Source organism: Arachis hypogaea, chromosome 2 (assembly GCF_003086295.3).
Source record: "Arachis hypogaea cultivar Tifrunner chromosome 2, arahy.Tifrunner.gnm2.J5K5, whole genome shotgun sequence".
NCBI classification, from domain to species: Eukaryota; Viridiplantae; Streptophyta; class Magnoliopsida; order Fabales; family Fabaceae; genus Arachis; species Arachis hypogaea.
In genome coordinates, this window is record NC_092037.1 from 39,138,123 (window position 1) to 39,161,028 (window position 22,906).

The following is a 22,906-nucleotide window of genomic DNA, read 5'->3' on the forward strand; positions in this document are numbered from 1 at the left end:
GTGTAACCATGCCTTAAGGCTATGAATAAATTCCATTAGTCTTTCACCTCTCTTAAAAGAAAAATGTTTTAATTCAAAAGAACAAGAAGTACATAATTTTCGAAATTATTAGTGAATTTAATTTAATTATATTGATGTGGTGGCAATAATTTTTGTTTTCTGAATGAATGAATGAACAGTGCATATTTTTGATCTTGTTGTTTATGAGTGTTAAAATTGTTGGCTCTTGAAAGAATGATGAACAAAGAGAAATGTTATTGATGATCTGAAAAACATCATGAAATTGATTCTTGAAGCAAGAAAAAGCAGCAAAAAAAAAAAAAGTGGCGAAAATTTTAGCAAAGATCCAAGGCTTTGAGCATTAATGGATAGGAGGGCCCAAGGAAATTAAAAATCCAGGCCTAAGCGGCTAAAACAAGCTGTCCCTAACCATGTGCTTGTGTCATGAAGGTCCAAGTGAAAAGCTTGAGACTGAATGGTTAAAGTCGTGATCCAAAGCTAAAGAGTGTGCTTAAGAGCTCTGGACACCACTAACTGGGGACTTTAGCAAAGCTAAGTCACAATCTGAAAAGGTTCACCCAGTTATGTGTCTGTGGCATTTGTGTATCCGGTGGTAATACTGGAAGACAAAGTGCTTAGGGCCACAGCCAAGACTCATAAAGTAGCTGTGTTCAAGAATCAACATGCCTAACTAGGAAAGTCAATAACACTATCTGAAATTCTAAGTTCCTAGAGAAGCCAATCACTCTAAACTTCAAAGGAAAAAGTGAGATGCCAAAACTGTTCAGAAGCAAAAAGCTACAAGTCCCGCTCATGTAATTAAATTAATATTCATTGATATTTTGGAATTTATAGTATATTCTCTTCTTTTTATCCTATTTGATTTTCAGTTGCTTGGGGACAAGCAACAATTTAAGTTTGGTGTTGTGATGAGCGGATAATTTATACGCTTTTTGGCATTGTTTTCATATAGTTTTTAGTACGTTTAAGCTACTTTTAGGGATGTTTTCATTAGTTTTTATGTTAAATTCACATTTCTGGACTTTACTATGAGTTTGTGTGTTTTTCTGTGATTTCAGGTAAATTCTGACTGAAATTGAGGGATTTGAGCAAAACTCTGAAGAAGGCTGACAAAAGGACTACTGATGCTGTTGGAATCTGACCTCCCTGCACTCGAAATGGATTTTCTGGAGCTACAGAACTCCAATTGGCGCGCTCTCAACGGCGTTGGAAAGTAGCCATCCAGGGCTTTCCAGCAATATATAATAGTCCATACTTTATTCGAAGATTGACGACGTAACTTGGCGTTAAACGCCAAGTACACGCTGCTGTCTGGAGTTAAACGCCAGAAAAACGTCATGATCCGGAGTTGAACGCCCAAAACACGTCATAACCTGGAGTTTGACACCAAGAAATGCCTTAGCTCGTGGAATGATCAAGCTCAGCCCAAGCATACACCAAGTGGGCCCCGGAAGTGGATTTATGCATCAATTACTTACTCATGTAAACCCTAGTAGCTAGTCTAGTATATATAGGACATTTATCTATTGTATTAGACATCTTTGATCTCAGTTTTGTTTTATTCTTCATCTTAGGGGATCATTGATCACGTTAGGGAGGCTGGCCATTCGGCCATGCCTGAACTCTTTGCTTATGTATTTTCAACGGTGGAGTTTCTGCACACCATAGATTAAGGGTGTGGAGCTCTGCTGTACCTCAAGTATTAATGAAATTCTATCTTCTTTTATTCAAATCTCTCTTATTCTTATTCCAAGATATTCATTCGTACCCAAGAACATGATGAATGTTATGATTCAGATTACCCTCATTATCATTCTCACTTATGAATGCGCGTGATTGATAACCATGTCCGTTCTACATGCAACAGAGCTTGAATGTGTATCTCTTAGATTCCCCAACAGAATCTTCGTGGTATAAGCTAGATAGATGGCGGCATTTATGAGGGTCCGGAAAGTCTCACCTTGTCTGTGGTATTCCGAGTAGGATCCTGGGAATCCGGAAAGTTCAACCTTGTCTGTGGTGTTCCGAGTAGGATTCCGGTAATGAATGACCGTGACGTGCTTCAAACTTTAACCTGCTGGGCGTTAGTGACAGACGCAAAAGAGGGATTCTATTCCAGTAGGAGCGGGAACCAACCGGTGATTAGCCGTACTGTGACAGAGTGCGTTAGCATAGTTTTCACTGCGAGGATGGGATGTAGCCATCAGCCATGGGTGATGCCTCCAGACTGGTTAGCTGTGCGAGTGACAGCCGCACAGGATATTTCCCCGTGAGGAATGAAAGTAGCCACAGTTGATGGTGAACCCCTATACAAAGCTTGCCATGGAAAGGAGTAAGAATGACTGAGTAGAAGGAGTAGGAGAACAGGCGTCCAAGAGCTCTACAGCATCTCCATCCGCTTATCTGAAATTCCCACCAATAAATCTGCATAAGTGTTCTATCCCTTTTATTATTTCTTCTTTTTATTATTAATTATTCGAAAACCCATAAACCATTTTTAATCTGCCTAACTGAGATTTGCAAGGTGACCATAGCTTGCTTCATACCAACAATCTCTGTGGATTCGACCCTTACTCACGTAAGGTTTATTACTTGGACGACCCAGTACACTTGCTGGTTAGTTGAACGGAGTTGTGTCCACTAGTGCCAATTTCTAAAATCCAATTACAAGAAAATAGGAATCACAATTTCGTCCACCAGGCATTTATGTATCCCATAGTAATACTGGAAAGCAAAGTGCTTAGGGTCACGGCCAAGACTCATAAAGTAGCTGTGTTCAAGAATCAACGCACTAAACTAGGAGAATCAATAACACTATCTAAAATTCTGAGTTCCTATAGATGCCAATCATTCTGAACTTCAAAGGAAAAAGTGAGATGCCAAAATTGTTTAGAAGCAAAAAGGTACAAGCCCCGCTCATCTAATTGGGACTAAGTTTCATTGATATTGTGAGATTCATTATATGTTCTCTCCTTTTTATCCTAATTTGTTTTCAGTTGCTTGGGGACAAGCAACAATTTAAGTTTGGTGTTGTGATGAGCGGATAATTTATACGCTCTTTTGGCATTGTTTTTATATAGTTTTTAGTATGATTTAGTTAGATTTTAGTATATTTTTATTAGTTTTTAAGCAAAATTCACATTTTTGGACTTTACTATGAGTTTGTGTGTTTTTCTGTGATTTCAGGTATTTTCTAGCTGAAATTGAGGGACCTGAGCAAAAATCTGATTCAGAGGTTGACAAAGGACTGCAGATGCTGTTGGATTCTGACCTCCCTACACTCAAAGTGAAATTTTTGGAGCTACAGAACTCCAAATGGCGCGCGCTTAATTGATTTGAAAAGTAGACATCTAGGACTTTCCAGCAATTTATAGTAGTCCATACTTTGTGCGAGTTTTGACGACGTAAAATGGCATCAAAATGCCAGCCCTCTGCCCTTTTCTGACGTCAAAATGCCAGAACTGACATAAAAGTTGGAGTTAAACGCCCAAATTGGCGCAAAAGCTGGTGTTTAACTCCAAAAGAAGCCTCCACACGTGTAAAGCTCAATCATCAACCCAAGCACACACTAAGTGGGCCCGGAAGTGGATTTCTGCATCATTTACCTATTTTTGTAAACCCTAGCAGCTAGTTTCATTATAAATAGGACCTTTTACTATTGTATTTTCATCTTGGAATCTTAGACATTGGAGGCTGGCCTCGCGGCCATGCCTAGAACTTGTTCTTATGTATTTTTAACGGTGGAGTTTCTACACACCATAGATTAAGGTGTGGAGCTCTGCTGTTCCTCGAGTATTAATGCAATTACTACTACTTTCTATTCAATTCAAGCTTATTCTTGTTCTAAGATATTCACTCGCACTTCAACCTGATGAATGTGATGATCCGTGACACTCATCATCATTCTCACCTATGAACGCGTGACTGACAACCACTTCCGTTCTACTTAAGATTGAGCGTGTATCTCTTAGCCTCCATTCCGATAGATCGGAGTCTTCTTGGTATAAGCTAGAATTATTGGCGGCCATTCCTGAGATCTGGAAAGTCAAAACATTGTCTGTGGTATTCCGAGTAGGATCTGGAAAGGGATGACTATGACGAGCTTCAAACTCGCGAGTATTGAGCGTAGTGACAGACGCAAAAGGATCACTGGATTCTATTCCAACATGATCGAGAACCGACAGATGATTAGCCGTGCGGTGACAGCGCATTTGGACCATTTTCACTGAGAGGACGGGAGGTAGCCATTGACGCCGGTGAAATCCTACATACAGCTTGCCTTAGAAAGGAGTATGAAGGATTGGATGAAGGCAGTAGGAAAGCAGAGATTCAAGAGGGATGAAGCATCTCCATACGCTTATCTGAAATTTTCACCAATGAATTACATAAGTATCTCTATCTTTATTTTCTGTTTATTTATCTTTTAATTATGAAAACTCTATCACGCATTTGAATCCGCCTGACTGAGATTTACAAGGTGACCATAGCTTGCTTCAAGCCGACAATCTTTGTGGGATCGACCCTTACTCATGTATGGTTTATTAATTGGACGACCCAGTGCACTTGCTGGTTAGTTGTGCAAAGTTGTGAAAAAGAGTTGAGATTACAATTGTACATACCAAGTTTTTGGCGCCATTGTGTATCACAATTTTGTGCACCAGTCTGCCATCTCTAATGAGATTCTTGTAGCTTGTACCTCAAGGATTCCTAGTTTCTCCATTATAGAGAGTGGCATGAGGTTTATACCTGACCCTAGGTCACACAGAGCCTTCTCAATGGTCATGGTGCCTATGGTACAAGGTATTAAGAACCTTTCGGGATCCGATTTCTTCTGAGGTAATGTCTGATGAACCCACGCATTCAGTTCACTGATGAGCAATGGAGATTCATCTTCCCAAGTCTCATTACCAAAAAACTTGACATTCAACTTCATGATTGCTCCTAGGTATTAAGCAACTTGCTCTTCAACAATATCTTCATCTTCTTTAGAGGAAGAATACTCATCAGAGTTCATGAATGGTAATAGGAAGTTCAGTGGAATCTCTATGGTCTCTATATGAGCCTCAGATTCCTTTGGTTCCTCATTAGGGACTTCCGTATTGGCTCGTGGGCATCCTTTGAGGTCTTCCTTATTGGAGATCATTGCCTCTTTCTCCTCTATAGGTTTGGCCATTTTGGTTATATTGATGGCCTTGCACTCTCTCTTTGGATTCTCTTCTATATGGCTTGGGAGAGTACTAGGAGGGGTTTCAGTAACTCTTTTACTCAGCTGACCCACTTGTGCCTCCAAATTTCTGATGGAGGACCTTGTTTCAATCATAAAACTGAGAGTGGCCTTAGATAGATCAGAGACTATATTTGCTAAGCCAGAGGGGCTTTGCTCAGAATTCTCTGTCTGTTGCTGAGAAGATGATGGAAAAGGCTTGCTATTGCCAAACCTATTTCTCCCACCATTATTATTATTTAAGCCTTGTTGAGGCCTCTGTTGATCCTTCCATGAGAAATTTGGACGATTTCTCCATGAAGGATTATATGTGTTTCCATAGGATTCTCCCATTTAATTCACCTCTTCCATTGCAGGATTCTCAAGGTCATAAGCTTCTCCTTTAGAGGAGGCTTCTTTAGTACTGCTGGTGCACGAAATTGTGATCACACTTTTCACAACTCCGCACAACTAACCAGCAAGTGCACTGGGTCGTCCAAGTAATACCTTACGTGAGTAAGGGTCGATCCCACGGAGATTGACGGCTTAAAGAAAGCTATGGTCATCTTGTAAATCTCAGTCAGTCGGATTCAAATGGTTATGAGGTATTGATAATTAAAAGATAGATAAGACGGAAAATAACATAGAGATACTTATGTAATTCATTGGTGGGAATTTCAGATAAGTGTTTGGAGATTCTTTGTTGCTTCTGAACCTCTACTTTCATATTGTTTTCATCCAATCATGTATGCTCCCTTCCATGACAAGCTGTATGATCCTCTCAGTGAAAATGGTCCGGCTATGGTCTCTGTACGGCTAATCAACTGTCGGATTTCTCGTCTCGGATGAAAAATACCAGGCACAGCTACCGCAGGGCTAATCATCTGTTGGTTCTCACTTGTGTCAGAATAAGATCCATTGATCCTTTTGCACACGGTCACTACACCCAACTTTCGCGAGTTTGAAGTTCCTCACAGTCATCCCTTCCCAGATCCTACTCGGAATACCACAGACATGGTTTAAACTTTTCGGATCTCAGGAATGCTGTCTATTGATTCTAGCCTATACCACGAAGATCCTAATCACGGGGTCGGATGTTCTGTTGTCAGGAGAGACGATGTGAAACTGTAGATCAGAGACCCAAGAGAGTATACTCTGGCTGGCATCCAATGACTACGTTGAACATCATGTAGACTGCTTTGTGGTTGTCAGGCACGCCAATCTTGGCTAAGCGAGTACTAAAGATAGTGGATGATTGTCACGGGTCACCCCTTCAGTCTGAATTAACTGAATTAAGTACAAGAGTATATGTTGGAGAAGAAGTAGGTGTGAATTGAAGGAAAAAAACAATAGTACTTGCATTAATTCATGAGGAACAGTAGAGATCCTCACCTTAATCTATGAGGTGTAGAAACTCCACTGTTGAAAATACATAAGAGAAAAAGGTCTAGGCATGGCCGAATGGCTAGCCTCCCTAAAGATGATCATAAAGATCAAGGGATCCAAAGAAGACCCCAATACAATAGTCAAAAGTGCTATTTATACTAAACTAGTAAACTAGGTTTACAGAAAATGAGTAGATAATGCAGAAATCTACTTTCAGGGACCACTTGTTGTGTGCTTGGGCAGAGCTTTGAAGCTTTCACGTGAATAGGCCATCCTTGGAGTTAAAAGCCAGCTTGGGTGACAGGTTTTGGCATTTAACTCCAGCTTTGGTGCCAGTTCTGGCGTTTTATGCCAGAAAAGGGTCTCGGGTGGGCATTTGGACGCCACTTTGGGCCATGAGATCTCGAGCAAAGTATGAACTATTATACATTGCTGGAAAGCCCATGATGTCTACTTTCCAACGCAATTGAGAGAGCGCCAATTGGGATTCTGTAGCTCTAGAAAATGCATTTCGAGTGCAAAGAGATCAGAATCCAACAGCATCTGCAGTCCTTTCTCAGCCTTTGAATCAGATTTTTGATCAGGTCCCTCAATTTCAGCCAGAAAATACCTGAAATCATTGAAAAACACACAAACTCATAGTAAAGTCCATAAATGTAAATTTTTCATAAAAATTAACAAAAATATACTAAAAAGTAACTAAAACAAACTAGAAATTACCTTAAAACAATGCCAAAAAGCGTATGAATTATTCGCTCATCACAAAACCAAACTTAAATTGTTGCTTGTCCCCAAGCAACAGAAAACAAAATAGGATAAAAAGAAGAGAATATACAATAAATTCCAAAATATCAATGAAGCTTAGTTCTAATTAGATGAGCGAGACTAGTAGCTTTTTGCTTCTGAACAGTTTTGGCATCTTACTTTATCCTTTGAAATTCAGAATGATTGGCATCTATAGGAACTCAGAATTAAGATAGTGTTATTGATTCTCCTAGTTCAGTATGTTGATTCTTGAAGACAGCTACTTATGAGTCTTGGCCGTGACCCTAAGCATCTTGTTTTCTAGTATTACCACCAGATACATAAATGTCATAGACACAAAACTGGATGAACCTTTTCAGATTGTGACTCAGCTTTGCTAGAGTCCCCAGTTTGAGGTGCCCAGAGTTCTTAAGCACATTCTTTATGCTTTGGATCACGACTTTAACCACGTAGCCTCAAGCTTTTTACTTGGAGCTTCATGACACAAGCACATGGTTAGGGATAGCTTGATTTAGTCGCTTAGGCCAGGATTTTATTCCTTTGGGCCTTCCTATCCATTAATGCTCAAAGCCTTGGATCCTTTTCACCCTTGCCTTTTGGTTTAAAGGGCTATTGACTTTTTCTGGTTGCTTTTTGGTGCGCGAAATTGTGAACAATACTTTTTCACAACTCTCATAATCCCCGGTCATGAACCCCAAAAACTTGGTAGTTCAATACCATGGCATTACACAACTTCGCACAACTAACCAGCAAGTGCACTGGGTCGTCCAAGTAATAAACCTTACGCGAGTAAGGGTCGATCCCACGGAGATTGTTAGTATTGAAGCAAGCTATGGTCATCTTGTAAATCTTAGTCAGGCAAACTCAAATGGTAATGGTGATGAACGAAAATAACACAAAGGTAAAGATAGAGATACTTATGTAATTCATTGGTAGGAACTTCAGATAAGCGCATGAAGATGCCTTCCCTTCCGTCTCTCTGCTTTCCTACTGTCTTCATCCAATCCTTCTTACTCCTTTCCATGGCAAGCTTAAGCAAGGGTTTCACCGTTGTCAGTGGCTACCTCCCATCCTCTCAGTGAAAGCGATTGCATATGCTCTGTCACAGCATAGCGGAATTCATCTGTCGGTTCTCAATCAGGCCGGAATAGAATCCAGTGATTCTTTTGCGTCTGTCACTAACGCCCCGCCCTCAGGAGTTTGAAGCACGTCACAGTCATTCAGTCATTGAATCCTACTCAGAATACCACAGACAAGGTTAGACCTTCCGGATTCTCTTGAATGCTGCCATCAGTTCTCGCCTATACCACGAAGATTCCGGTTAAAGAATCCAAGAGATATTCACTAGAGCCTCTTATGCTTGTAGAACAAGAGTGGTTGTCAGTCACTTTGCTCATGGGTGAGAATGATGATGAGTGTCACGGATCATCACATTCATCGAGTTGAAGAACAAGTGATATCTTGGATAAAGAACAAGCGGAATTGAATGGAAGAACAATAGTAATTGCATTAATACTCGAGGTACAGCAGAGCTCCACACCTTAATCTATGGTGTGTAGAAGCTCCACCGTTGAAAATACATAAGAACAAGGTCTAGGCATGGCCGAATGGCCAGCCTCCCAAAGAGGGTTCAAAAGATCTAAAGAAAAAGGTTCCAAAATCCCAAGATTTCTAATACAATAGTGAAAGGTCCTATATATAGAAAACTAGTAACCTAAGGTGTACAGAGATGAGTAAATGACATAAAAATCCACTTCCGGGCCCACTTGGTGTGTGCTTGGGTTGAGCAATGAAGCATTTTCATGTAGAGACTCTTCTTGGAGTTAAACGCCAGCTTTTATGCCAGTTTGGGCGTTTAACTCCCATTTGGGTGCCAGTTCCGGCGTTTAACGCTGGGATTTCTGAGGGTGACTTTGTACGCCGGTTTGGGCCATCAAATCTTGGGCAAAGTATGAACTATCATATATTTCTGGAAAGCCCAGGATGTCTACTTTCCAACGCCGTTGAGAGCGCGCCAATTGGGCTTCTGTAGCTCCAGAAAATCCACTTCGAGTGCAGGGAGGTCAGAATCCAACAGCATCTGCAGTCCTTTTTAGTCTCTGAATCAGATTTTTGCTCAGGTCCCTCAATTTCAGCCAGAAAATACCTGAAATCACAGAAAAACACACAAACTCATAGTAAAGTCCAGAAAAGTGAATTTTAACTAAAAACTAATAAAAATATACTAAAAACTAACTATATCATACCAGAAACATACTAAAAACAATGCCAAAAAGCATACAAATTATCCGCTCATCACAACACCAAACTTAAATTGTTGCTTGTCCTCAAGCAACTGAAAATCAAATAAGATAAAAAGAAGAGAATATGCAATGAATTCCAAAAACATCTATGAAGATCAGTATTAATTAGATGAGCGGGGCTTTTAGCTTTTTGCCTCTGAACAGTTTTGGCATCTCACTCTATCCTTTGAAATTCAGAATGGTTGGCTTCTTTAGGAACTTAGAATCCAGATAGTGTTAATGATTCTCCTAGTAAAGTATGATGATTCTTGAACAAAGCTACTTATTGAGTCTTGGCTGTGGCCCAAAGCACTCTGTCTTCCAGTATTACCACCGGATACATACATGCCACAGACACATAATTGGGTGAACCTTTTCAGATTGTGACTCAGCTTTGCTAAAGTCCCCAATTAGAGGTGTCCAGGGTTCTTATGCACACTCTTATTTGCCTTGGATCACAACTCTTTTTTTTTTTCGTTTTCTTTTCTTTCTTTTTTTTTTCAAAATTTTTTTTTTGATTGCTTTTTTTTTTTTGCTTCAAGAATCATTTTAATGATTTTTCAGATCCTCAGTAACATGTCTCCTTTTTCATCATTCTTTCAAGAGCCAACATTCATGAACCACAAATTCAAGATACATATGCACTGTTTAAGCATACATTCAGAGAACAAAAATATTGCCACCACATCAAAATAATTAAACTGTTATAAAATTCAAAATTCATGCAATTCTTTTCCTTTTTTCAATTAAGCACATTTTTATTCAAGAAAGGTGATGGATTCATAGGACATTCATAACTTTAAGGCATAGACACTAAGACACTAATGATCACAAGACACAAACATGGATAAACATAAGCATAAAATTCGAAAAACAGAAGAATAAAGAACAAGGAAATCAAAGAACGGGTCCACCTTAGTGATGGCGGCTCTTTCTTGTTCTTGAAGATCCTATGGAGTGCTTGAGCTCCTCAATGTCTCTTCCTTGTCTTTGTTGCTCCTCCCTCATGATTCTTTGATCTTCTCTAATCTCATGAAGGATGATGGAGTGTTCTTGATGCTCCACCCTTAGTTGTCCCATGTTGGAACTCAAGTCTCCTAGGGAGGTATTTAATTGCTCCCAATAGTTTTGTGGAGGAAAGTGCATCCCTTGAGGAATCTCAGGGATCTCATGATGAGTGGGATCTCTTGTGTGCTCCATCCTTTTCTTAGTGATGGGCTTGTCCTCCTCAATGGGGGTGTCTCCCTCTATGTCAACTCCAACTGAATAACAGAGGTGACAAATGAGATGAGGAAAGGCTAACCTTGCCAAGGTAGAGGACTTGTCCACCACCTTATAGAGTTCTTGGGCTATAACCTCATGAACCTCTATTTCTTCTCCAATCATGATGCTATGGATCATGATAGCCCGGTCTATGGTAACTTCGGACCGGTTGCTAGTGGGAATGATTGAGCGTTGGATGAACTCCAACCATCCTCTAGCCACGGGTTTGAGGTCATGCCTTCTCAATTGAACCGGCTTTCCTCTTGAATCTCTCTTCCATTAGGCGCCCTCTTCACATATGACTGTGAGGACTTGGTCCAACCTTTGATCAAAGTTGACCCTTCTAGTGTAAGGATGTTCATCTCCTTGCATCATAGGCAAGTTGAACGCCACCCTCACACTTTCCGGACTAAAATCCAAGTATTTCCCCCGAACCATAGTAAGATAATTCTTGGGATTCGGGTTCACACTTTGGTCATGGTTCTTGGTGATCCATGCATTGGCATAGAACTCTTGAACCATCAAGATTCCGACTTGTTGAATGGGGTTGGTAAGAACTTCCCAACCTCTTCTTCGGATCTCATGTCGGATTTCCGGATATTCACCCTTTTTGAGTGAAAAAGGGACCTCGGGGATCACCTTCTTCAAGGCCACAACTTCATAGAAATGGTCTTGATGCACCCTTGAGATGAATCTCTCCATCTCCCAGGACTCGAAGGTGGAAGCTTTTGCCTTCCCTTTCCTCTTTCTAGAGGTTTCTCCGGCCTTGGATGCCATAAATGGTTATGGAAAAACTAAAAGCAATGCTTTTACCACACCAAACTTAAAATGTTTGCTCGTCCTCGAGCAAAAGAAGAAAGAAGAGAGTAGAAGAAGAAGAAATGGAGGAGATGGAGAGGGCTTTGTGTTCGGCCAAAAGGGAGAAGAAGTAGTGTTTAAGGTGTGTGAAAATGAAGGAGTGAAGGAGGGTTTATATAGGAGAGGGGGAGAGAGATGCTTCGGCCATTAGAGGGTGGGTTTGGGTGGGAAAGTGGTTTGAATTTGAATGGTGGGGTAGGTAGGGTTATGTGAAGGATGGATGTGAGTGGTGAAGAGAAAGATGGGATTTGATAGGTGAGGGGTTTTTGGAGAAGAGGTGTTGAGGTGATTGGTGAAGAAGAGAGAGGTGATTGGTGAAGAAGAGAGAGAGTGGTAGGGTAGGTGGGGATCCTGTGGGGTCCACAGATCCTTAGGTGTCAAGGAAAAGTCATCCCTGCACCAAATGGCACTCAAAAACACGTTTTGAGCCATTTCTGGCGTTAAACGCCGGGCTGGTGCCCATTTCTGGCGTTTAACGCCAGCATCTTGCACCTTTCTGGCGTTTACCGCCAGTCTAGTGCCCCTTTCTGGCGTTAAACGCCCAGAATGGTGCCAGACTGGGCGTTAAACGCCCACCAGCTAACCTCACTGGCGTTTAAACGCCAGTGGGTGCGTCCTCCATGGTGTGCTATTTTTCTTCCTGTTTTTCATTCTGTTTTTGCTTTTTTCATTGTTTTTGTGACTTCTTATGATCATCAACCTACAAAAAAGAGAAAATAACAAAAGAAAATAGTTAATTATAAAACATTGGGTTGCCTCCCAACAAGCGCTTCTTTACTGTCATTAGCTTGACAGAGGACTCTCATGGAGCCTCACAGGTACTTAGAACCGTGTTGGAACCTCCCAACACCAAACTTAGAGTTTGAATGTGGGGGTTCAACACCAAACTTAGAGTTTGGTTGTGGCCTCCCAACACCAAACTTAGAGTTTGACTGTGGGGGCTCTGTTTGGCTCTGTTTGGAGAGAAGCTCTTCATGCTTCCTCTCCATGATGACAGAGGGGTATCCTTGGGCTTTAAACACCAAGGATTCTTCATTCACTTGAATGATCAACTCTCCTCTATCAACATCAATCACAGCCTTTGCAGTGGCTAGGAAGGGTCTGCCAAGGATGATGGACTCATCCATGCTCTTCCCAGTCTCTAGGACTATGAAATCAGTGGGGATGTAATGGTCTTCAACTCTTACCAGAACATCCTCTACAAGTCCATAGGCTTGTTTTCTTGAGTTGTCTGCCATCTCTAGTGAGATTTTTGCAGCTTGCACCTCAAAGATCCCTAGCTTCTCCATTACAGAGAGGGGCATGAGGTTTACACTTGACCCTAAGTCACACAAGGCCTTCTTGAAGGTCATGGTGCCTATGGTACAAGGTATAGAAAACTTCCCAGGATCCTGTCTCTTTTGAGGCAGTTTCTGCCTAGACAAGTCATCCAGTTCTTTGGTGAGCAAAGGGGGTTCATCCTCCCAAGTCTCATTTCCAAATAACTTGTCATTTAGCTTCATGATTGCTCCAAGGTATTTAGCAACTTGCTCCTCAGTGACATACTCATCCTCTTCAGAGGAGGAATACTCATCAGAGCTCATGAATGGCAGAAGTAAGTCCACTGGAATCTCTATGGTCTCATTTTGAGCCTCAGATTCCCATGGTTCCTTATTGGGGAACTCATTGGAGGCCAGTGGACGTCCAGTGAGGTCTTCCTCAGTGGCGTTCACTGCCTCTTCTTCCTCCCAAAATTTGGCCATGTTGATGGCCTTGCACTCTCCTTTTGGATTTTCTTCTGTATTGCTTGGAAGAGTACTAGGGGGGAGTTCAGTAATTTTCTTGCTCAGCTGACCCACTTGTCCTTCCAAATTTCTGATGGAGGACCTAGTTTCAGTCATGAAACTTTGAGTGGTTTTGATTAGATCAGAGACCATGGTTGCTAAGTCAGAGGTATTCTGCTTAGAACTCTCTGTCTGTTGCTGAGAAGATGATGGAAAAGGCTTGCTATTGCTAAACCTGTTTCTTCCACCATTATTGTTATTGAAACCTTGTTGAGGTCTCTGTTGATCCTTCCATGAGAGATTTGGATGATTCCTCCATGAAGGATTATAGGTGTTTCCATAGGGTTCTCCCATGTAATTCACCTCTTCCATTGAAGGATTCTCAGGATCATAAGCTTCTTCCTCAGATGAAGCTTCCTTAGTACTGCTTGGTGCATTTTGCATTCCAGACAGACTTTGAGAAATCATATTAACTTGTTGAGTCAATATTTTGTTCTGAGCCAAAATGGCATTCAGAGTGTCAATTTCAAGAACTCCTTTCTTCTGACTAGTCCCATTGTTCACAGGATTTCTTTCAGAAGTGTACATGAATTGGTTATTTGCAACCATTTCAATCAGTTCTTGAGCCTCAGTATGCATCTTCTTCAGATGAAGAGATCCTCCAGAAGAGCTATCCAAAGACATCTTGGACAGTTCAGAGAGACCATCATAGAAAATACCTATGATGCTCCATTCAGAAAGTATGTCAGAGGGACACTTTCTGATTAATTGTTTGTATCTTTCCCAAGCTTCATAGAGGGATTCTCCTTCCTTCTGTCTGAAGGTTTGGACTTCCACTCTAAGCTTACTCAATTTTTGAGGTGGAAAGAACTTTGCCAAGAAGGCATTGACTAGCTTTTCCCAAGAGTCCAGGCTTTCTTTAGGTTGAGAGTCCAACCATGTTCTAGCTCTGTCTCTCACAGCAAAAGGGAATAGCATCAGTCTGTAGACCTCAGGGTCAACCCCATTAGTCTTGACAGTGTCACAGATTTGCAAGAATTCAGCTAAAAACGGATGAGGATCTTCCAATGGAAGTCCATGGAACTTGCAATTCTGTTGCATTAGAGAAACTAGTTGAGGCTTAAGCTCAAAGTTGTTTGCTCCAATGGCAGGGATAGAGATGCTTCTCCCATAGAAGTCGGGAGTAGGTGCAGTAAAGTCACCCAGCACCTTCCTTGCATTGTTGGCATTGTTGTTGTTTTCGGCTGCCATGAGTTCTTCTTCTTTGAAGAATTCGTTCAAGTGCTCTAAAGAGAGTTGTGCTTTGGCTTCTCTGAGCTTTCTCTTCAAGGTCCTTTCAGGTTCAGGATCAGCCTCAGCAAGAATGCCTTTGTCTTTGCTCCTGCTCATAAGAAAGAGAAGAGAACAAGAAAATGTGGAATCCTCTATGCCACAGTATAGAGATTCCTTTAGGTGTCAGAGGAAAAGAAGAGTAGAAGACAGAAGTAGAAAATTCGAACTTATCAAAGGAGATGGAGTTCGAATTTTGCATTAAGGGATAGTGTTAGTCCATAAATAGAAGGATGTGAGAAGGAGGGAAGTGATTTTTGAAAACTAAGTGGAAAATTTGAAAACATTTTTGAAAAACATTATTTAATTTTCGAAAATGAAAAGGGAAAAGAAATCAATTGATTTTTGAAAAAGATTTTGAAATTAGAAATCAAAAAGATTTGATTGAAAACTATTTTGAAAAAGATGTGGTTAAGAAGATATGATTGTTTTAAAAAAAATGTGATTGAGAAGATATGATTTGAAAAACATTTTTTTAAAAAGATTTGATTTTGAAAATTAAAAACTTGACTAACAAGAAAAGATATGATTCAAACATTAAACCTTTCTCAACAGAAAAGGTAACATACTTGAAATGTTGAATCAAATCATTAATTGATAGTAAGTATCTTTAAAAATGGAAAGAAATTGGTTTTGAAAAAGATTTGATTGGAAAATTGATTTGAAAAAGATTTGATTTTGAAAAGATTTTGAAAACTTAAAAAAAATTTGATTTGAAAACAAAATCTTCCCTTCTAGCCATCCTGGCGTTAAACGCCCAGAATGGTGCACATTCTGGCGTTTAACGCCCAAAATGCTACCCTTTTGGGCGTTAAACGCCCAACCAGGTATCTTGGCTGGCGTTTAAACGCCAGTCTGTCCTTCTTCACTGGGCGTTTTAAACGCCCAGCTTTTTCTGTGCAATTCCTCTGCTGCATGTTCTGAATCTTCAATTCTCTGTATTATTGACTTGAAAAGACACAAATTAAAAATATTTTTGGATTTTTAATAATAAGGAAAAATCAAAATGCAACAAGAATCAAATAACAATGCATGTAAGACACCAAACGTAGCAGTTTGTATACTACTGACACTAACAAAATGAAAATGCAAATGAGACACTCAAGTCAATAGAATTCAAAGATCAGAGCACGAAAATCATCAAGAATTACTTGAAGATTCTTAAGACACATGCATGAATGCAATAAGAACAGAAACATGCAATTGACACCAAACTTAACATGAGACACTAGACTCAAACAAGAATTATTTTTTTGATTTTATGATTTTTTTTTTGAATTTTTTGTGTTTTTCGAAAATTAAGTGGAAAAAGATATCAAAATTCTTAATGAGAATTCCAGGAATCAGTGCAATGCTAGTCTAAGACTCCGGTCCAGGAATTAGACATGGCTTCACAGCCAGCCAAGCTTTCAAAGAAAGCTTCGGTCCAAAACACTAGACATGGCCAGAGGCCAGCCAAGCCTTAGCAGATCACTGCTCCAAAAGCAAGATTGATAGAAATCAACAAGCTCTTGTGATGATAAGTTGAAACCTCGGTCCAATGAGATTAGACATGGCTTCTCAGCCAGCCAGATTTCAACAAATCATCATGAAACTCTAGAATTCATCTTCAAGAATTTCGAAAAAAATAAATACCTAATCTAAGCAACAAGATGAACCGTTAGTTGTCCAAACTTGAACAATCCCTGGCAATAACGCCAAAAACTTGGTGTTGTTGCCGGATCTTGGCACTGATGTTACCAAAAGCTTGCTCAAAACTTGAACAATCCCCGGCAACGGCACCAAAAACTTGGTGCGCGAAATTGTGAACAATACTTTTTCACAACTCTCATAATCCCCGGTCATGAACCCCAAAAACTTGGTAGTTCAATACCATGGCATTACACAACTTCGCACAACTAACCAGCAAGTGCACTGGGTCGTCCAAGTAATAAACCTTACGCGAGTAAGGGTCGATCCCACGGAGATTGTTAGTATTGAAGCAAGCTATGGTCATCTTGTAAATCTTAGTCAGGCAAACTCAAATGGTAATGGTGATGAACGAAAATAACACAAAGGTAAAGATAGAGATACTTATGTAATTCATTGGTAGGAACTTCAGATAAGCGCATGAAGATGCCTTCCCTTCCGTCTCTCTGCTTTCCTACTGTCTTCATCCAATCCTTCTTACTCCTTTCCATGGCAAGCTTAAGCAAGGGTTTCACCGTTGTCAGTGGCTACCTCCCATCCTCTCAGTGAAAGCGATTGCATATGCTCTGTCACAGCATAGCGGAATTCATCTGTCGGTTCTCAATCAGGCCGGAATAGAATCCAGTGATTCTTTTGCGTCTGTCACTAACGCCCCGCCCTCAGGAGTTTGAAGCACGTCACAGTCATTCAGTCATTGAATCCTACTCAGAATACCACAGACAAGGTTAGACCTTCCGGATTCTCTTGAATGCTGCCATCAGTTCTCGCCTATACCACGAAGATTCCGGTTAAAGAATCCAAGAGATATTCACTAGAGCCTCTTATGCTTGTAGAACAAGAGTGGTTGTCAGTCACTTTGCTCATGGGTGAGAATGATGATGAGTGTCACGGATCATCACATTCATCGAGTTGAAGAACAAGTGATATCTTGGATAAAGAACAAGCGGAATTGAATGGAAGAACAATAGTAATTGCATTAATACTCGAGGTACAGCAGAGCTCCACACCTTAATCTATGGTGTGTAGAAGCTCCACCGTTGAAAATACATAAGAACAAGGTCTAGGCATGGCCGAATGGCCAGCCTCCCAAAGAGGGTTCAAAAGATCTAAAGAAAAAGGTTCCAAAGATCCCAAGATTTCTAATACAATAGTGAAAGGTCCTATATATAGAAAACTAGTAACCTAAGGTGTACAGAGATGAGTAAATGACATAAAAATCCACTTCCGGGCCCACTTGGTGTGTGCTTGGGTTGAGCAATGAAGCATTTTCGTGTAGAGACTCTTCTTGGAGTTAAACGCCAGCTTTTATGCCAGTTTGGGCGTTTAACTCCCATTTGGGTGCCAGTTCCGGCGTTTAACGCTGGGATTTCTGAGGGTGACTTTGTACGCCGGTTTGGGCCATCAAATCTTGGGCAAAGTATGGACTATCATATATTGCTGGAAAGCCCAGGATGTCTACTTTCCAACGCCGTTGAGAGCGCGCCAATTGGGCTTCTGTAGCTCCAGAAAATCCACTTCGAGTGCAGGGAGGTCAGAATCCAACAGCATCTGCAGTCCTTTTTAGTCTCTGAATCAGATTTTTGCTCAGGTCCCTCAATTTCAGCCAGAAAATACCTGAAATCACAGAAAAACACACAAACTCATAGTAAAGTCCAGAAAAGTGAATTTTAACTAAAAACTAATAAAAATATACTAAAAACTAACTATATCATACCAGAAACATACTAAAAACAATGCCAAAAAGCATACAAATTATCCGCTCATCACTTTTTCTTTTTTTTTCTTTCTTTTTCTCTATTTTTTGCCCTTTTTTTCGCAAGCTTTGTATTTTTCACTGCTTTTTTTTTCTTCAAGAATCAATTCTATGATTCTTCAGATTATCAATAACATTTCTCTTTTTTTATTATTCTTTCAGGAGCTAACAATTTTAATATTCATAAAGTTCACTATAAAAAATATGCATTGTTCAAGCATTCATTTAGAAATAAAAAAGTATTGCCACCATTTTATATTTTTTTTCTAATTTTATTTTAATATTCAATTTGTAATAATTGAATTATGACATATTCATTATGTTCGGAATAGCAAATTCCAAACTGTTAATAACTAAGATCCTATTAGTTTATTTAATTCCTATGCATGCGCATTAAAATAATTAAACTAATTTCAAGATAGAATTCAAAATTCATGTACTTCTTGTTCTTTTGTAAATAGAAACATTTTTCTTTTAAGAAAGGTAAAGGATTCATGGAACATTCATTGCCTTAAGACATAGACACTAGACACTAATCATGTAATAAAGACACAAACATGGACAAAACATAAAGCATAAAAACCAAAAAACAGAAAAATAAGAACAAGAAAATTAAAGAACGGGTCCACCTTAGTGACGGCGGCTAGTTCTTCCTCTTGAAGATCCTATGGAGTGCTTGAGCTCTTCAATATCTCTTCCTTGCCTTTGTTGCTCCTCCCTCATGGCTCTTTGGTCCTCTCTGATTTCATGGAGAATAATGGAGTGCTCTTGGTGCTCCATCCTCAGTTGCTCCATGTTGGAACTCAAATCTCCTAAAGTGGTGTTGAGTTGCTTCCAATAGTTATATGGAGAGAAATACATCCCTTAAGGCATCTCAAGGATGAGGGACTTCCTCATGCTCTTATTGAGGTCCATGAGTGGGCTTTCTTGTTTGCTCCATTCTCTTTCTAGTGATGGGCTTTTGAGAAGAATCTCTCTATCTTCCATGACTCGGAGGTGGAAGCAATTGCCTTCCTTTTCCTCTTTCTAGAGGTTTCTCCGGTCTTATGTGCCATTAATGGTTATGAAAAACAAAAAGTAACACTTTTTCCCTCACCAAACCTAAAAGGCTTGCTTGTCCTCGAGCAAAAGAAGAAATAAAGGAGGAGAAGAAGAAGAAATAGAGGAAATGGAGGTGTAGGAGTGGTTTGGTCAAGGGTGGTTTTAGGAGGTTATGATGTGTGAAAATGAAGGAGTGAGGAGGGGTAGGTTTGGGAGGGAAATAGTGATGGATGTGAGTGGTGAAGAGATTTTGGGGAATAGGGTAGGATTTGATAGGTGAATGGTGGTTGGGGAAGAGTGTTATGGAAAAGGTGTGAAGAAGGGACAGAGTGAGTTGGGGTAGGTAAGGATCCTGTGGGGTCCACAGATCCTGAGGTGTCAAGGATTTTTCATCCATGCACCTTTCTGGCATTTAAACACCCTCTGTGTGGCATTTCTTGCGTTAAACGCTAGGTTGATGCCCCTTTCTGGCATTAAACGACAGTATAGATGCTAGTTCTGGCGTTTAACGCCTAGAATGCTGCCAGACTAGGCGTTAAGCACCCATTCTACTACCCTTACTGGCGTTTAACGCCAGCCAGACACCAGACACTCCTTTCTGGTATTAAACGCAAGTCTGTGTGCCATTTCTGGCTTTTAACGCCCAGAATGGTGCCAGACTGGGCGTTAAATGCCTAATTTACTATCCTTACTGGCATTTAAACGCCAGTAAGCTCGTCCTCCGGGGTGTGCTATTTTTGATGTTGTTTTTTTTTATTTTGCTTTAATTCTGCAGCTATTTTTGTGACTCCACATGATCATCAACCTAAAGAAGACATAGACTAACACTAGAAAATAAAAATGAGAAAGTAATTAATATAGATAAATAAGATTGAGTTGCCTCCCAATAAGCGCTTCTTTAATGTCAATAGCTTGACAGTGAGCTCTTATAGAGCTTCACAGATGCCTAGAGCATGGTTGTGGCCTCCCAACACCAAACTTAGAAGTTGAGTGTGGGGGCTCAGTCTGACTCTGTATTGAGAGAAGCTTTTCATGCTTCTTCTCCATGTTTACAGAAGAAGATCCTTGAGTCTTGAACACATCAAGGTAGCCCTTATTCAATTGAAGGACTAACTCTCCCCTGTCCACATCAATCACAGCCCTTACTGTGGCTAGGAAGGGTCTTCCAATAATGATGGATTCATCCTCATCCTTCCCAGTGTCTAGGATTATGAAGTCAGTAGGGACGTAAATACCTTCAACCTTCAGTAAGATATCCTCTACAAGTCCATAAGCCTGTTTCAGTGATTTGTCTGCCATCTCTAGTGAGATTCTTGTAGCTTGTAACTCAAAGATCCCTATTTTCTCCAATACATAGAGTGGCATGAGGTTGATACCTGACCCCAGGTCACACAGAGCCTTTTCAAAGGTCATGGTGCCTATGGTGCAAGGTATTAAGAACTTTCGGGGATCCGGTTTCTTTTGAGGCAATGTCTGCTGAATCCATGTATTCAGTTCATTGATGAGCAATGGAGGTTTATCCTCCCAAGTCTCATTACCAAATAACTTGGCATTTAGCTTTATGATTGCTCCCAGATACAGAGTAACTTGCTCTTCAACAATGTCTTCACCCTCTTCAGAGGAAGAATATTCATCAGAGCTCATGAATGGCAATAATAAGTTCAGTGGAATCTCTATGGTCTCTGTATGAGCCTCAGATTCCTTTGGTTCCTCAATAAGGAACTCCTTATTGGTAAGTGGACGTCCCTTGAGGTCATCCTCACTAGGAATCACTGCCTTTTCACTCTCTCCAAGTTCGGCCACTTTGGATGTGGTTATGGCCTTGCACTCTCTTTTGGGATTCTATTTTGTATTGCTTGGGAGAGTACTAGGAAAAGTTTTAGTAACTCTTTTACTCAGCTGACCCACTTGTCCCTCCAAATTTCTGATGGAGGACCTTGTTTCAGTCATGAAACTGAGAGTGGCCTTAGATATATTAGAGACTATGTTTGCTAGGCCAAAGAGGCTCTACTCAGAATTCTCTGTCTGTTGCTGAGAAGATGATGGAAAAGGTTTGCTATTGCCAAACTTATTTCTCCCACCATTATTGTTGTTGAAGCCTTGTTGAGGCTTCTATTGATCCTTCTATGAGAAATTTGGATGATTCCTCCATGAAGGATTATAGGTGTTTCCATAGGATTCTCCCATGTAATTCACCTCTTCCATTGCAGGATTCTCAGGGTCATAAACTTCTCCTTCAGAGGAGGCTTCTTTAGCACTACCTGATGCATCTTGTAATCCAGTCAAATTCTGAGAAATCATATTGACTTATTGAGTCAATATTTTGTTCTGAGCTAATATGGCATTCAGAGTATCAATTTCAAGAACTCCTTTCTTCTGAGTCATCCCATTATTCACAGGATTTCTTTCAGAAGTGTACATGAACTGGTTATTTGTAACCATCTCAATGATTTCTTGGGCTTCTGCATGATTTTTCAGATGAAGAGATCCACCAGCAGAATGGTACAATGACATCTTGCACAATTTAGACAGACCATCATAGAATATACATATGATGCTCCATTCTGGAAGCATGTCAGAAGGACACCTTTTGGTTAATTGCTTGTATCTTTCCCAAGCTTCATAGATGGATTCACCTTCCTTCTGTTTGAAGGTTTGGACTTCCACTCTAAGCTTGCTCATCTTTTGAGGTGGAAATAATTTGGTCAAGAAAGTATTGACCAACTTGTCCCAAGAGTTCAGGCTTTCTCTAGGTTGTGAGTCCAACCATGTTCTAGCTCTATCTCTTACAGCAAAGGGGAAAAGCATAAGTCTGTAGACCTCGGGATTAACCCCATTGGTCTTAACAGTATCACAGATTTGCAAGAATTCAGCTAAGAACTGATGAGGATCTTCCGATGGAAGTCCATGAAACATGCAATTCTGCTAATTAGAAAAACAAATTGAGGCTTAAGCTCAAAGTTGTTTGCTCCAATGGCAGGAATTGAGATGCTTCTTCCATAGAAGTTGGAAGTTGGTGCAGTATAGTCACCAAGCATCTTCCTTGCATCTCTAGCATTGTTGTTGGGTTCGGCTGCCATGTCTGCTTCTTTTTCGAAATTCTTTGTAAGGTCCTCTTCGAAGTTTTGTGCTTTAGCTTCTCTTAGCTTCTTCTTCAGAGTCCTTTCAGGTTCAGGATCAGCTTCAACAAGAATGTTTTTATCCCTATTTCTGCTCATATGAAAAAGAAGAGAACAAAAGGAAGTAGAGGAATCCTCTATGTCACAGTATAGAGACTCCTTGATATGTCAGAGGAAAAGGAGTAGAAGAATGAGAAGAGATAGGAGGTGAGTTCGAAAATTTTTTAGATGAGTGGAGGAGGAATGTTAGCAATAAAATAAATAGAAAGAGATGAGAGAGAAAGAGTTTTCGAAAATTTAAAAGAAATAACATAAAATTAGAATTTAAAACAATTAGTTAATTAAAAAGATTTTTGAAAAAGGGGTTAGTGATTTTCAAAAATTGGAAGTCGAAAAGTGGTTAGGTGGTTTTGAAAAAGATAAGTAACAGTAAT

At 40.2% G+C, this 22,906-nt stretch overlaps 1 non-coding gene across 1 annotated transcript; it reads left to right on the forward strand.

The window, feature by feature from the left end:
* The first annotated feature begins 21,921 nt into the window (after window positions 1–21,921).
* Window positions 21,922–22,029, forward strand: LOC112765702 (small nucleolar RNA R71). The gene has a single exon (XR_003183878.1). It is a non-coding gene; the product is annotated as a small nucleolar RNA R71 (small nucleolar RNA).
* Window positions 22,030–22,906: the final 877 nt, after the last annotated feature.